The sequence below is a fragment of the Lutra lutra genome, chromosome X (assembly GCF_902655055.1).
Source record: "Lutra lutra chromosome X, mLutLut1.2, whole genome shotgun sequence".
NCBI lineage: Eukaryota > Metazoa > Chordata > Mammalia > Carnivora > Mustelidae > Lutra > Lutra lutra.
The window spans coordinates 46,661,575-46,676,537 of NC_062296.1; the positions used below are offsets into that span (position 1 = coordinate 46,661,575).

Below are 14,963 nucleotides of genomic sequence, written 5' to 3' on the forward strand. Positions count from 1 at the left end.
TTTTTATAAGTCTGGCCAGGGGATTATCAATGTTATTAATTTTTTCAGAGAACCAGCTCCTGGTTTCATTGTTTTATTCTCCTGTGTTTTTGATTTCTATATTATTTATTTCTAATCTAATCTTATTTCATTTCTGCTAGTGTTAGCCTTCATTTGTTGTTCTTTTTCCTTTGTTTCATTTTTTAAATTTAAATTCAGTTAGCCAAAATCATTAGTTTTTGATATAATGTTCAGTGATTCATTAGTTGCATATAACACCCAGTGCTCATCATTGTTTTTCTTTTTCTAGCTCCTTTATGTGTAAGGTTATGTTGCGTATTCGAGATTTTTCTACTTGAGTTAGGCCTGTATTGCTGTATACTCCCTCTTACGACTGTTTTTGAAACATCCCAAATATTATGGGCTGTCATGTTTTCATTTTCATTTGTTTCTGTGTTTTTTCCTAATTTCTTTTATTTTCTGGTTGATTTATTGTTTAGTAGCATGTTATTTACCTTCCATGTATTTGTGGTTTTTCTCAAATTTTATCTTGTGGTTGATTTCAGGGTCATAGCATTGTAGTTAGAAAGTATGCATGGTATGATTTCATTCTTTTTGTACTTGTTGAGGCTTGATTTGTGACCAGTATGTGATCTGTTCTGGAGACTGTCCCATGTGTATTTGAAAAGAATATGTATTCGGCTTAAGATGAAATTCTGTTCTGAATATCTCTCTCTCTCTCTCTCTCTCTCTCTCTCTCTCTCTATATATATATATATATATATATATATATATATATTATTGTGTTATATTGGTCACCATAAAATACATCACTAGTTTTTGATGCAGTGTTCCAAGATTCATTTTTTATGTACAACACCCAGTGCTCCATGCAATATGTGCCCTCCTTAATACCCACCACCAGGTTCCCCCTACCCCACTCCCCTCAAAAAGCCTCAGATTTGTTTCACAGAGTCCACAGTCCCTCATGGTTCATCTCCCTCTCTGATTTGCCCCAATTCACTTTTCCTTTCCTTTGCCTAATGTCCTCCATGTTATTCCTTATGTTCCACAAGTAAGTGAAACCATATGGATCTCTCTCTTAAATCCATCTAATCTGGTATATCTTTCAAAGCCATTGTTTTTTTTTAAGATTTTATTTATTTATTTGACAGAGATCACAGGTAGGTAGAGAGGCAGGCAGAGAGAGAGAGAAGGAAGCAGGATCCCTGCTGAGCAGAGAGCCCGATGCGGGGCTCGATCCCAGGACCCTGAGATCATGACCTGAGCTGAAGGCAGAAGCTTTAACCCACTGAGCCACCCAGGCACCCCAAAGCCATTGTTCTCTTACTGATTTTCTGTTTAGATGATCTGTCACTTGATATAAGCATGCCCTACTGTTTTTTGTATTATTATCAATGAGTTCTTCTATGTTTTTTATTAATTTTTTTATTTATTTGAATTCTCCCAAGGTGGGGGAGATCTTCTTAATTGGGTAGACTCCCTTTTTATTATATAATGTCCTTCTCCATCTTTTCTTACAGTCTTTGTTTCAAAGTCTAGTTTGTCTGTTAAAAGTATTACTATTCTGGCTTTTTTTGATGTCCATTTGCATGGTAAATATTTCTCCATCCCCTCACTTTGAATCTGCAGGTCTCTTTAGGTCTAAAATGAGTCTCTTGTAGACAGTATATAGGTGGGTCTTGTTTTGTTTTAATCCCATCTGACACCATCCATCTTCTGATTGGAGCATTTAGTCCATTTACATTACAGTAATTATTGTTAGATGTGAATTTAGTACCATTTTATTACTTGTTTTGTCATTGTTCCTGACAGTTTTCTGTGTTACTTTCAAGTCTTTGTCAGTTTTGGTCTTTCCCACTCAAAGAGTCCCCTTTAATATTTCTTGCAGGGCTGGTTTAGTGGTCACGAAATCCTTTACTGTCTGTTTGGGAAACTTTCTCTCTCTTTCTATTCTGAATGACAGCCTTGCTGGATACAGTATTCTTACCTGCATATTTTTCCTATTCAGCACATTGAATATATCATGCCTCTCTCTTCCGGCCCACTAAGTTTTTATGGACAGGTCTGCTGCTAATATAGTTTGTCTTCCCACTTAAGTTATGTATTCCTTTTGTCTTGCTACTTTTAGGATTTTTTCTGTGTCTCTGTTTGTTTTATTTTGTAACTTTAACTACAGTATGTTTGATGTTGGCATGCTTTTTTGTTGATTTTGATGGGAGTTCTCTGTGCCTTCTGGACTTGGAAGTCTGTTTCTTTCCCCAGATTAGGTAATTTTTCAGGTCTGGTTTCCTCAAATTAACCTTCTCTTCCCCCTTTTTCCTCTTCTTCTGGGACTCCTGTGATGCAAATGTAATTACATTTCGAGGAGTCATTGAGTTCTTTTATGTCTGCTCGCGAGGTCCTAGATTTTCCCCCTTTTTATCAGCTTCCTTATTTTCTGTAATTGTATCGTCAATATCACTTATTCATTCCTTTTCTTCTTCCATGTGGTCATTGCATCCAGTCAGTTTTTAATCTGTTACTGCATTTTTCATTTTGTCATGATTGTTTTTAAGCTCTTGTGTCTCTGTGGTATGGGTCTTCCTGGTGTCTTCTATGCTTTTCTCAAGCCCAGCTAAATATCCTTAATGACTATTGCTTTAATTTCTCAGTTAGGCCTGTTATTTATATGTATTTTGTTTAGATCCCTGGCCATGACCTTGTTCTTTCTTTTGTGATGAATTCCTGTCTTGGCATTTTGTCTAGGTATCTGTATTCTTCTCTGTGTTAGGAAAGCCTGTTGTGGTTTATGCTGAAGGCCAGTGGAGGGAAGTGACACCAGCCAGTTCTTTTTTCCCTTGAGAGAGGAATTCGTGCTCACTTAATGTCAGGGAAGCACTCCCGGAGGAGCAAGTAAACTCCCTTCATGCACCCTAAGTGTTTTTTAGATCATTGTTTTCTCACCATCTGTGTCCAGGTTGCTTGCTTTCCTGTTGCAGAACAGTGTGAACTTTAGGCTCTTCCCCAGTCAGGCTGGCTGAGTTTTAAAATTCTAATCTTTAGAGACCTGGTGTGCTGTTCTGGTCTGAGGGTGGTGCAGGTTTGACCCAGAAGGCCAATCTCACCAGAGCCCAGGAGTGTGCAGTTTGGAGCAGAGCTCACTAAGCAGCCAGTGTCTGACTTTGCTGTCCTCACCAGGTGTCTCTGTACCTATTCTTAGGGTTAGGGGACAGAAATGCTGCCCACTGACTCCTTTGTCCCCAGAGAGGCAATGACATCTCTTTCAAAAGCACTCCAGGAAAGGGGATCCATCTCTCCCAGTGAATGTCAGGAAATCCTCAGATCATGCCATCCGACCTCGGTTTACCTCCCTGCCTTCTTTAGGAGAACTGCAGCACCCTTAGGATTCTCTGTCAGCTGTGCCAGGAAAAAAACCATGGAAATCATCCCCTTGTTTTCTCAATGAGTTTGGGAAGTATTTTCATTGTGTGATCCCCTCTGCATTCCTTTCTCTCTCACCTCCCTCTGCAACCTGGGCTCCTTCCTCTCTGCAGCACCAGTTATCTATTTCTCTCCCAAACCAGGTCTCTGCATCTCCTATTTTCCACAATGTAGCCTCTTCTCCCTCTAATTGTGCGGTTTGTTCTGTCAGTCCTCAGATTGATTTCTTGGCTATTCAGAATGAGTTGATATTTATCCAGCTTTGTTTGGGGGATGTATCAAGCCTGTGGTCTCCTACTCTACCATCTTAGCTCCCTTTTTTGTATTATTTTTACTTTTGAACCATGGTAATGTTTTTATATATTTAAATTTTTGAACCTCAGCAAGGACAGAGAAAAACAAAAAATGATTACAAATAGAAGTAGAACTAACTGCATAACAAATTGATAACAAACATGCAAAAGAAAAACAATCCAAGTGACTGTTGAACACATTACTCTGATTATTTACCCTTAGTGGAATATAAGGTCAAAAGTAAATAAAAATTTGAAACTAATTTTGTTATAATTAGTAGTATGGAAGGAGCCTATTCAAAATTCTTTTTTGTATATTTTAAGAGTGCGCATATGAGTAAATATATTAATGTTGTTGTAAAACAGTAATCTTACTTGGGAGAAGAAAGATAAAAATGGAATGTGGGAAGAAGAGGGGCAACCTTGTGATGTTATACTGGAACAGAATTATCAGAAGATGATAAAGAAGTTCCTAACTTTTCACTGAAAAGACCTAGAAGCAGTGAAATCCCAGCAGTAGTAAGTATAACTAGCACATAGATCTTGAGCACTAAATACTGTTCCTCACTAAAAGGAACCAAAATTCTTTGAATAAATGACTAATGCAGTATCTGGAGTGAGAAAACTAATGAATACCTCTCACAAAGACACAAAAACCATTTTGTGTGGGCTCCCACTGGCCTAATGTGGGATAATTCGAACATCAAAAAAAAAAAATGATACTTATGAATTATAGCATGTTCAGTAAAAAAACTAACCTATAATTTCACAACAATACAGAAGTATGGGGAAAGGTCTTCTTCTTTTATTTAAAATTTATTTATTATTATTTTTTATAAACATATAATGTGTTTTTATCCCCAGGGTTACAGGTCTGTGAATCGCCAGGTTTACACACTTCACAGCACTCACCATAGCACATACCCTCCCCAATGTCCATAACCCTTCCCCCCTCTCCCAACCCCCCTCCCCCCCAGCAACCCTCAGTTTGTTTTGTGAGATTAAGAGTCACTTATGGTTTGTCTCCCTCCCAATCCCATCTTGTTTCATATATTCTTCTCCTACCCCCTTAACCCCCCATGTTACATCTCCACTTCCTCATATCAGGGAGATCATATGATAGTTGTCTTTCTCCAATTGACTTATTTCGCTAATCATGATACCCTCTAGTTCCATCCACGTCGTCACAAGTGGCAAGATTTCATTTCTTTTGATGGCTGCATAGTATTCCATTGTGTATATATACCACATCTTCTTTATCCATTCATCTGTTGATGGGGAAAGGTCTTTAAGAAGCATGCCAACTATCACTTGTAGAAGGAATGATAAATTTAGAAAATCATATTTTGTAACTACCATTGTAATAATGACTACAGCTAAAAATCATCATTGATTGCTAAAACCCTATGGTTAAAAAAAAATATTGGGGAATGGATTATTTATATAGTTTGAAAATGTAACCCATAGATTAATTTCAAGGAGAAAAAGTACCTTTAAAATAGAGAAATTTCTCCTCGTCTTGCTTGAAACCGGGGCACCGCCAAGATGCCGGCTTACCACTCATCTCTCATGGATCTGGACACCAAACTCATTGGAAATGTGGCACTGTTGCCTATCAGAAGTCAGTTCAAAGGACCTGCCTCTAGAGAGACAAAAGATACTGATATTGTGGGTGAAGCCATCTATTACTTCAAGGCCAATGTCTTCTTCAAAAACTATGAGATTAAGAATGAAGCTGATAGAACCTTGATATATGTAACTCTCTACATTTCTGAGTGCCTAAAGAAACTCCAAAAGTGCAGTCCCAAAAGCCAAGGTGAAAAAGAAATGTATACGCTGGGAATCACTAATTTTCCCATTCCTGGAGAGTCTGGTTTTCCACGTTTTGTTTTGTTTTGTTTTGTTTGTTTATTTATTTATTTATTTCCTTTTTAATTTTTTCTTTTTATTTTTTTCAGCATAACAGTATTCATTATTTTTGCACCACACCCAGTGCTCCATGCAATCCATGCCCTCTACAATACCCACCACCTGGTGCCCCCAACCTCCCACCCCCCACCCCTTCAAAATTCTCAGATCGTTTTTCAGAAAAAAAAAAAAAAAAAAAGAAAGGATGAATACCCAAGTTTTGTAGCAACATGGACGGGACTGGAAGAGATTATGCTGAGTGAAATAAGTCAAGCAGAGAGAGTCAATTATCATATGGTTTCACTTATTTGTGGAGCATAACAAATAGCATGGAGGACAAGGGGAGATGGAGAGGAGAAGGGAGTTGAGGGAAATTGGAAGGGGAGGTGAACCATGAGAGACTATGGACTATTTATTTATTTCCATGCGATTTATGCCAAACCGGCAAACAAACAGGAAAATGAGGTGATGAGGGCCTACTTAAAGCAGTTGAGACAAGAGACTGGACTGAGACTGTAAAAAAAAGTTTTTGACCTTCAGAATGATAAACCTAGCAAGTGGTGGACTTGCTTTGTGAAGAAGAGACAGTTCATGAACAAGAGTCTTTCAGGACCTGGACAGTGAAAAGAGCCTGGGCAGACATTTTCCACAGCCGTGAGCAGCATTTTACAGCAAGATGTACACAGTTATTTGTCTTTATTTGTTAAAGTTTTATACAGAAGAGAGAAGAGAGCGAAGTGAAGAGAAGTGTCTTCATTCGAAGAGCTCTTTATCAAGAATTTGGTTGGGGGAGGGAAGAATGGGTTGTTGAAGGGTGATTGGAACTTTCTGTAGTATTAAGCTGGTGCTTAATAAAAATTAAGTAAGAATAAAAAAAATAGAGAAATCTGGTACACTCCCTTAATCAAAGGATCAAACTTAATAATTGTGGAGTAAATTGACATTGTGTACTTCTGAACTGATGCAGAGGGGCACATCATCACCTGTATTATATTTCTACCAAAAATGTTTAGCCTGGATCTAATAATCAGGAGCACTAAACAAAAACAACTTAAATGGCATTCTTTAAAAAACACACCTGGGTATTTTATACCCCACAGACTCAAAAACTTAAAAATTGAATGTATTGATGCTAATTGGATTCTGGGTGGAAAAATATGTATATAAAGGATATATTATTGGGACAGCAGATGAAATTTGACTATGGACTATATGTTAGATAAATTTCTATAAATATTTGTATTCTATTCTATAAATATTTATATTCTAGTCAATATGAAAATATTCTTGTTTTTAGGAGATACATGCTAATGAAATATTTAGGAGCGAAGTGTAATGATGTTTGTAACTCATTCTCAAATGAATTAGCAAAAAGTAGTGTAAATTTAGATGATGAAGTGAGAAAAAGCAAATTTGGCAGTTGCTAAACTGGGAGAAGCATGTATTTCCATATTGAAAGGGCCTACCAAGTACCCGCGAATGGAAAAGAAAACACACACACACCAGAACACATACCATAAAATTTTAGTGTTGAGGATAAATAAAACAGCCTTAAAAGTTGTGAGAGGATTGTCTCAAAGCGGTGATCGTCATGGGGGATTGAACTAATAGATCTCCTAATACAATTGATTATGAGAAAAATAGTATTTAGACAGTCTTTATAATTCTGGGAGAAAGTTTAGAGAGAATTACCAATAGTGACATAGAAAACTAAGAAAACAAAAAAAGTGTGGCAGTTACTAAGTCCAGGAAGAACAAAAATTTTACAAGGAAAAATATATAAAATTCTAGTATCTTACTTGACTCAGCAGGTAATGCTTTACATGGTCATAATAAGGTAAATACTGAATATTAACTTAAACAACACTTGTGCTATAACCAATGTTATTAGAAGAGTGTAAACATGAAACAGTGGTAATGTGGGGTAGTATAGGAGTGCTGAATTTCATAATACATGTATATATTCATATATGTATTTTTAAATACCAGAAGAAATAGCTATGAATTTGTGGATAGGAAGGAGATAGGTATGAGGGAGGAGACAAAAGACCTTTTTGTTATAAGCTTTTAATCTTACTTTTAAAGATACATACATTTGTGCTTTAATATAAATAAAAGTAATTTAAAATATATTTTTACTATAGGATAATTATTTGTGATTTATTTCATTGGTATGTCCACAAAAATAATTTTATTTTTTCTAGAAACTTTTGATGAAGTTTTCACTGAGGATTTTGTTTTTGACAATGGTAAATAGAAAAATATAAACCATGTAATCCAAGGGGAGTTTGTGCCAATGAAGTGATCCACACATACCTAGGTTGAGAACTATGTTCTTCACAATCCAGAGGAATTTAAATAGCTGAGCAAAATAGTTCTTTTTTAAACTGCCTAGCTAGCAAAGAAAGAGGAGTCTTAAATTAACCACTCAGATGTGAAACAAATTTTAGTTGTTTTGCTTAAGGGTATATTTGTAAAGGTCCTATAACTGGGAGTACCAGTAAAAGTGACAAAACTCCTTTTGTCTCCCACCATGTTTAACAGTAGCTGTCAGAGGCAAATTAATTGTAGATACGAGTTTGGAATCTATACCAAATCTGTAATGTTAAGTTTAATATCTGTTGTTAACAAAAATAGCTACTGGAAGAAATAAGCTTTTCATGGAGAAATCTTTTATTTTAAAGTATACATAAGGATTTCAGGGTATTTAAGTCCCTGTTACAAATCACAGTGCTTTTGATTAAATATTTACCAATTACAATCACCTTTAAAATTTTTCACCTTCCTTTTCTGCCCTTCAAAATTAAAAAATAAAACATTAAAATTTCATTTCTTTTAAGTGAAATGGTTTACAGTATATGGGATTTTATAGCTTTTTGTTTGTTCACTACACTAATACCTTAATAGTGAAGAAAGCATCCCTACCTTAATTTTTCCTACTTGTGCTATGGATAAAGAATTGGGAGAGGTATTTTAATGAATGGAAATCCTTCAAAATCCTTAGTTAGAAATTATTATGTATTTTCAGTTATTATGCTAGTTATATGACCTTTTTCTATGTTTCTCTTGCTTTTGCTTTTTAGGGTAAGATAGCTGAACGTGGTACCCACCATGGTTTGCTTGCAAACCCTGGCAGTATCTATTCAGAAATGTGGCATACACAAAGTAGCCGTGTGCAGAACCATAATAACCCCACATGGGATGCAAAGAAAGAAAATATGTCCAAAGAGGAGGAAAGGAAGAAACTACAAGAAGAAATTGTCAACAGTGTGAAAGGCTGTGGAAACTGTTCCTGCTAAGTTGCGCGAGACATTTTTTTTTTTGACACATTTGCACTGAAGCAGAATTGTTTATTAAAAAAAAATCATACATTCCCATTTTCTATAATCCTTTTTTTAGATAAGATTTGTTTGAAAAGAAATTTGAGTTTTACATCTTTCACAATATTTAATGTGACATAGGCATTTAGCCCCAAATTACCTTCTTGTTACTGCCTTAGTTATGCCTAAAGCATGTTTTTTGTTACTATTTCACTTTGCCCCATTTCCATTTTGGGGGGCCTGATAGCCATTTGATATCCATAATCAGATGAATTACATTGGATTCCAAATTTTAATAGTTTTTTAAGTCTCCTTTATGCTTATAGTTTAGATGAAAAGTATCCATTCTTTTTTTTTTTTCTTTTTAAAAGAGGGCAGTGTAGGTTCATTGTTTCTCCTCCTCCCTCCCCGCTGACATACTTCAAAGATAGATACGTACATCTTCATTTTTTAAAATCTGCCACTGTATAGTTTTTGAAGGAAAAACCTTAATTCTCATGTATGTATGTAGAATGTTATTCATCATTAACCAGCATCTCTATCAGTGGGAATTTTATTTTTTTCATCAAAATGAGTTATTGCTCTTGTTTGGGACCAAAATTTATGCCTTTCTCTTTAACACTTAAAACCCTGATGTAATTTGACAGTTGTACTGGGAATGATCTAAAAAGCTTAGGAAGTTAATTGCCCTTCTATTTCCATCTTAACTATAGTGCTTTTGCTGTCTGAAGCTATATAAAGAAAAAACTAAATGGAATGTATGCATACACAGATATGTGTGTGTGCACATGCTCACAATTGTATATAAAGCAGCAACCACTTAAAGATTATTAATGACCTTGAGGTAAATAGGAGAAAGTTATGTATATGTACTCTAGATGATTGGAACTTTAATCAGTGACACGTCAGAATTTATTACAAGATCTTCCCTTCCTTCTTCAGTAATTTAATGAGTTCCTTTAAATGTGACTTAACAAGGAAGAGTCCACACAAAATGATCAAGTTTTACCAGTTAATAAAATGTTGGTATATGTTCACTTAGAAGCTCCTCTCTTTTCCAATTTAAATAGCTTCTTTTCTTTTTGAAAAAGCTATTTTCTTTTCATATAATTAAAGGTCGTCTCAAGACCATTGGATAATGTGGTCATTAGCCAGTATTTTCAGCTAATAAAAACTTGAATAACCTAAAAAACAGTTATTGTTAGGGCCATTAAGTAAGTCTTAAATATTTTCTCTTAAATTCATCATATTAAGATGGTTCCATACAGTGAAATAATAAACAAAAGGAAAGCTTCCTAGGATGACTCACTCAGAAGAAAACATCAAGAAAAGTGGCATTTATTATAACAATAATTTCACATTACATTATTACATATTCACATAAAGGTGTATAAAGTATAAACTTTTTAAATCAATATTGAAACATAATTTTTAGTGGATTGGGATGAATAAGTTACAGTTTTAGAATATGGGCTCTGAAAATGGAGTAAGATGATGGGGTTTTATTTCTTATATCCCTGTATTTTAAAATTGTGTATTTCCTTCCTAAAGGGAATCCCAATTTGCAAAAATTGAAACGAGTAATTTGGGATCAGAAAAACTGATGCCTTCCTTAGGGTTTTTAACATAGAAATATCTTGGTGAATGGATAGGTTCATTTGGAAGTTTTTTTCAGCAGTTCAAATGTGAGGGTTAACTATGAGAATCAAAAAGAGGCCTAGGCATGTGGACAAACTCAAAGTATGCATTTACTTTAACTCTACAGGGATGTGCACTTTTTATATACCTTATGATAACTATTTTGCCTTTTCCCTTAGATGCTGATGAAGATCAGTTTGTACAAATGGTTAGTATAAAAGTAAGTTTTAAAGGGCACCTCCATGGCTCAGTCTGTTAAGCATTCAACTCTTGCTTTCAGGTCATGATCACAGGGTCATGGGATCAAGCCCTGCATTGGGCACCGAGTTGGGCATTGAACCTGCTTAAGATTCTCTCTCTCCCTCCATGCCCCCCACATAGATAGATAGATAATTTTGCTTTAAGGATAAGGTATTTAAAGATTATATGAATTTTTGTTTCTGGGTCACTTTTTCCATGTTGTCATCTTGCTGTCATCCTTCCTAATTGCTGGATGTATCAGTGAGTAGCAACTTTTGCCAGTGTATTTTTATAATTCATATATACCTTCTACCTTTATCATAGGATGTTCTGTTGTAGAGTAATAATTGAAAGCTTTATATATATTTGCATTAGCAGCTTTCTTAAATTATAAAAAGTCCCTTTTCCCCCTGCTTTGAGTATATAGATTTTGAATGTAAACTATATATAGTAAAGGACATATTAAATCAAGTACGCTGGTTAAAACTATTTAGTTAAGACAAAAACAACTCAGCAAGGGAGTTTCTTTATTAGTTTTATTGTTATAGCAATTTGTATAGATAATCATTACTAAATAAACAGTATATCTTTGTGACTAGAAATGGGTGGCCCATTGAAGCAACTTTTTTCTGCAATACATAGGGAGAACTGGTATTTTGTCATTCACACACTCAGACTAAGTATGAATAATTAATAGACACCCTGGGGTATGGCCTTAGAGCCTTATGCAGAAGGTGAAAACTTGGAATTGTCACAGAAAGAAAATAATTATTTGCAGATTTCATAATATAGGTAAAATGGTAGTAAATTATAGTGCTTTCACTTAGCATTAAGCTGTTATATTTTTGATGACCAGTCAGTGAAAGGCAACTTTCCGTTGCCCCAAGTTTTTCAGTTCTAATGGCTAGGAAGGAAACCTTTGGGGTGACAAATTTTTTTTACTGCAAAGCATGCAAAACTAGTATTTTGATTAAGTAGAATTAGAATTGTTCTAATTACAAGTTGGAACAGTTTTGGCTTAAAAAGGCAGTGGATTGCTTTCTTATATCCTGTTCTCACACAGCTACAGAACATTTTTCACTGATTACCTTCTATTCCCATTTCTACTTTATAAAAGCATAGGGTATTTAGAGTTGCAATATAGAGGCCTTTAATGTAATTTCCTCATTCGGAAACCGAATTTCAGGAGAAATCACTGGTTTTGCGAGAGACCAAGTTGGAATGAAAACCCTGGCTCTTGACACCTACTCCATTTCTCTTTTTGCTGGACATTTCCACTAAGAAGCTAAGTTTAAAAATATATTGAAGGCTGAAATTTCCAGAATGTTGAGGTGAGCCGCTCAGTAGACCTTCTCTGCAGCAAAACAACTTAACTGTTGGAAATTATTTTTTAAAAACAATAATTTAAAAATCTCTAGAAATTATGCAGAGGTCATATATCAATTGGAAAAACATTGATTCAAGAAAACCTATTAAATATCAGTAAGAATAGCAAGAGTCTGGCATCTGAAGAATTACCTACATAACCTCTACCATACTAGGTCTGTGTTACAGAAGCTTGACCTTAGGTATTCTATTTAGGCAGGTGTGGTAAAGATGTTGGGAGGAAGTAGGGCTCCTCCTCCCAGCTCCCACTCCAGGGCTGTGATTCACCCTGGCAGGGGTAGCTGCCTGCATTTTTTGCCCCCCAATTCTGTGTTGAAGAAATTTATTCCTCTCAGGCACAGCCAAGAAGACTGATGATACCTTCACCACCCAGCCTCCATTCTTTGAGTGGAAGCAAACTATTCTGTGTGCAGGGTGAGAATACTGAGGCCCTGATTTTTCCACGCTAGCTTACTCAAAGTTTGGATGTTTCAGTCAAGGAGAGGATAACTCAGAATACCAAGGACTGACACCATGGCCCAGTGTCCACTTAGGGAGTGGTGTTTTCACTCTTCGCCCCTTGCCCCCACACCCCAGCTTTGGTTCAGTGGTGCACAGGTCCTTTCTTAGTGCAAAGGTATGCAATGAGAACAAAGAATTCCACCTCTCTGCCTGGGGGACTGCCTTCATTTGAAACAGCATGGAGAACTCTGTCCCTAAGGACATTGTCAAAAACAATGGGGATCTTGGTGGAGAGCAATTAGGAGGAGCTGGTGCAAGCAAAGCAGCAGAACAGCCAGAATTTTAGTAAAGAGAAACCAAGAGGGAACCAGAAAGAGCCCTCCTGGGAGCAAAGTCAACTCAGGATTGAAGAGACTGTACATGTGCTAGTCTGCACCTACTCAGGACAATTAGAGCAGAACATGGGACAGACTTAAAAGCATTTCCCAGTATATGTAGACCCATCAACACAGAGCAAACACTTCGCTGGCAAAAGGAACTTGACCAAAAACTGAACAATAAGTTGTTCTCATCTAGAGGTGAGTATTAGGAACACAGGCTTAAAAATAAAATCACACTCCTCCTTGGCAGTCTGGAAGACTGTTAACATGTCTAAAACTCTGCCCTCCCAGAAAAGAGAAGGATCCTCCCAGTTACCAGTCCCTGGCTGAACGTGGGTCAAGAGAAAACTCCCTGACAACAGCCTCCGAGTACATTCATATCTAATGGTAAAGGGTAAAAATCTTAGCAATAAGTGCATTATGCCCACCCAGAGATAACACTTAGGTGGCTAGACTAAAAGAGATAATATCAGGCTGCATACTGCGGGGGAAATAACCAAGTAAATGCTGATCCCTTATAGGAGGAGGATCATTATCCAGAGTTGCTATGAGATACTATAATAAAAAGCCTGCTTTATAATAAAAGATTATAAGAAATGCAAAGAAACAGGAATGTGCCATGCATACACAGGAAAAACAGGCAGTAAATACTGCTTTAAAGGGCCCAGATGGTAGCTATAGCATATTAAGATTTATTAATAAAGAAATAAAAATTACTTTTAAAGAACCAAATGGAAATTCTGGAGTTGAGAAGTACAGTAACTGAAATGAGAAATCTACTAGAGAAACTCAATAGTATATTTGAGCTGGCCAAAGAAAATCCACCAAGTTGAAGATGTATCAGTAGAGATTATTCAATCTGAAGAACAGAGATAAAAATGAAAAATGTCTTCAAGAGAAATGTGGGACACCATTAAAAATTCAACATATTCAAAATGTAAGTAGCCAAGGAGAGGAAAGGAGCAGAAAAAATATTCAAAGAGATGAACGGGAGCATCTAAATTTGACAGAAAATACTACACATCAAAAAAGCTTCATGCCAATTAAGAAAAACACAGATGTTCAAAGCTAAAGATAAGGCGAAAATTATAAAAGCTGTAAGAGATAAATGACTTCTCACATTCAAGGAAACTCCCATATGATTAACAGGTGAGGTTTCTCATAAACAGTGGAAGCCAAAAGACAGAGGGATTGCATATTCAAATTGCTGAAATTAAAAATCAAGGGACACCTGGGTGGTTCAGAGGGTTGAGCGTCTGCCTTTGGCTCAGTTCATGATCCCAGGGTGTTGGGATAGGGTCCCACAACGAGCTCCCTGCCTGCCACTCCCCCTCGTTGTGCTTGTGCACTCTCTGACAAATAAGTGAAACCTTTAAAAAATATTTAAAAATAAGTATCACTCAGGGTGCCTGGGTGACTCAGTGGGTTAAAGCCTCTGCCTTCAGCTCAGGTCATGATCCCAGGGTCCTGGGATTGAGCCCCGCATCGGGATCTCTGCTCAGCAGGGAGCCTGCTTCCTCCTCTCTCCCTGCCTCTCTGCCTACTTACGATCTCTGTCTGAAAATAAATAAATAAATAAATCTTTTTTAAAAAAGTATCACTCAAGAATATTATATCCAAAACTATCACTCGAAACTGAAGGTGAACTAAAGATGTTATCATATAAGTAAAAAGAAAACACATTGCTAGTAAATCTGTATTACAAGAAATACGAAGGAAATTATTCAGGCAAAAAGCAGGTGACACCAGATAGTAATTCAAATCCACACACACACACCCCAAGCACCAGTATAGATACATCTGAGTCACTCATGTAGATAATTAGTAAAAGACAGTATAATTGCATGTTTCTTCTTTCTTTTAGAAGAATTTGTTTTTCCCCTGGAAGATAATGTTTATTGAAATCCCAGCAGTTGTGCAATCTGCTCCTGACA

General features: G+C 36.3%; 1 pseudogene; it reads left to right on the forward strand.

The window, feature by feature from the left end:
* The first annotated feature begins 5,007 nt into the window (after positions 1–5,007).
* Positions 5,008–8,998, forward strand: LOC125092080 (actin-related protein 2/3 complex subunit 3-like; annotated as a pseudogene).
* Positions 8,999–14,963: the final 5,965 nt, after the last annotated feature.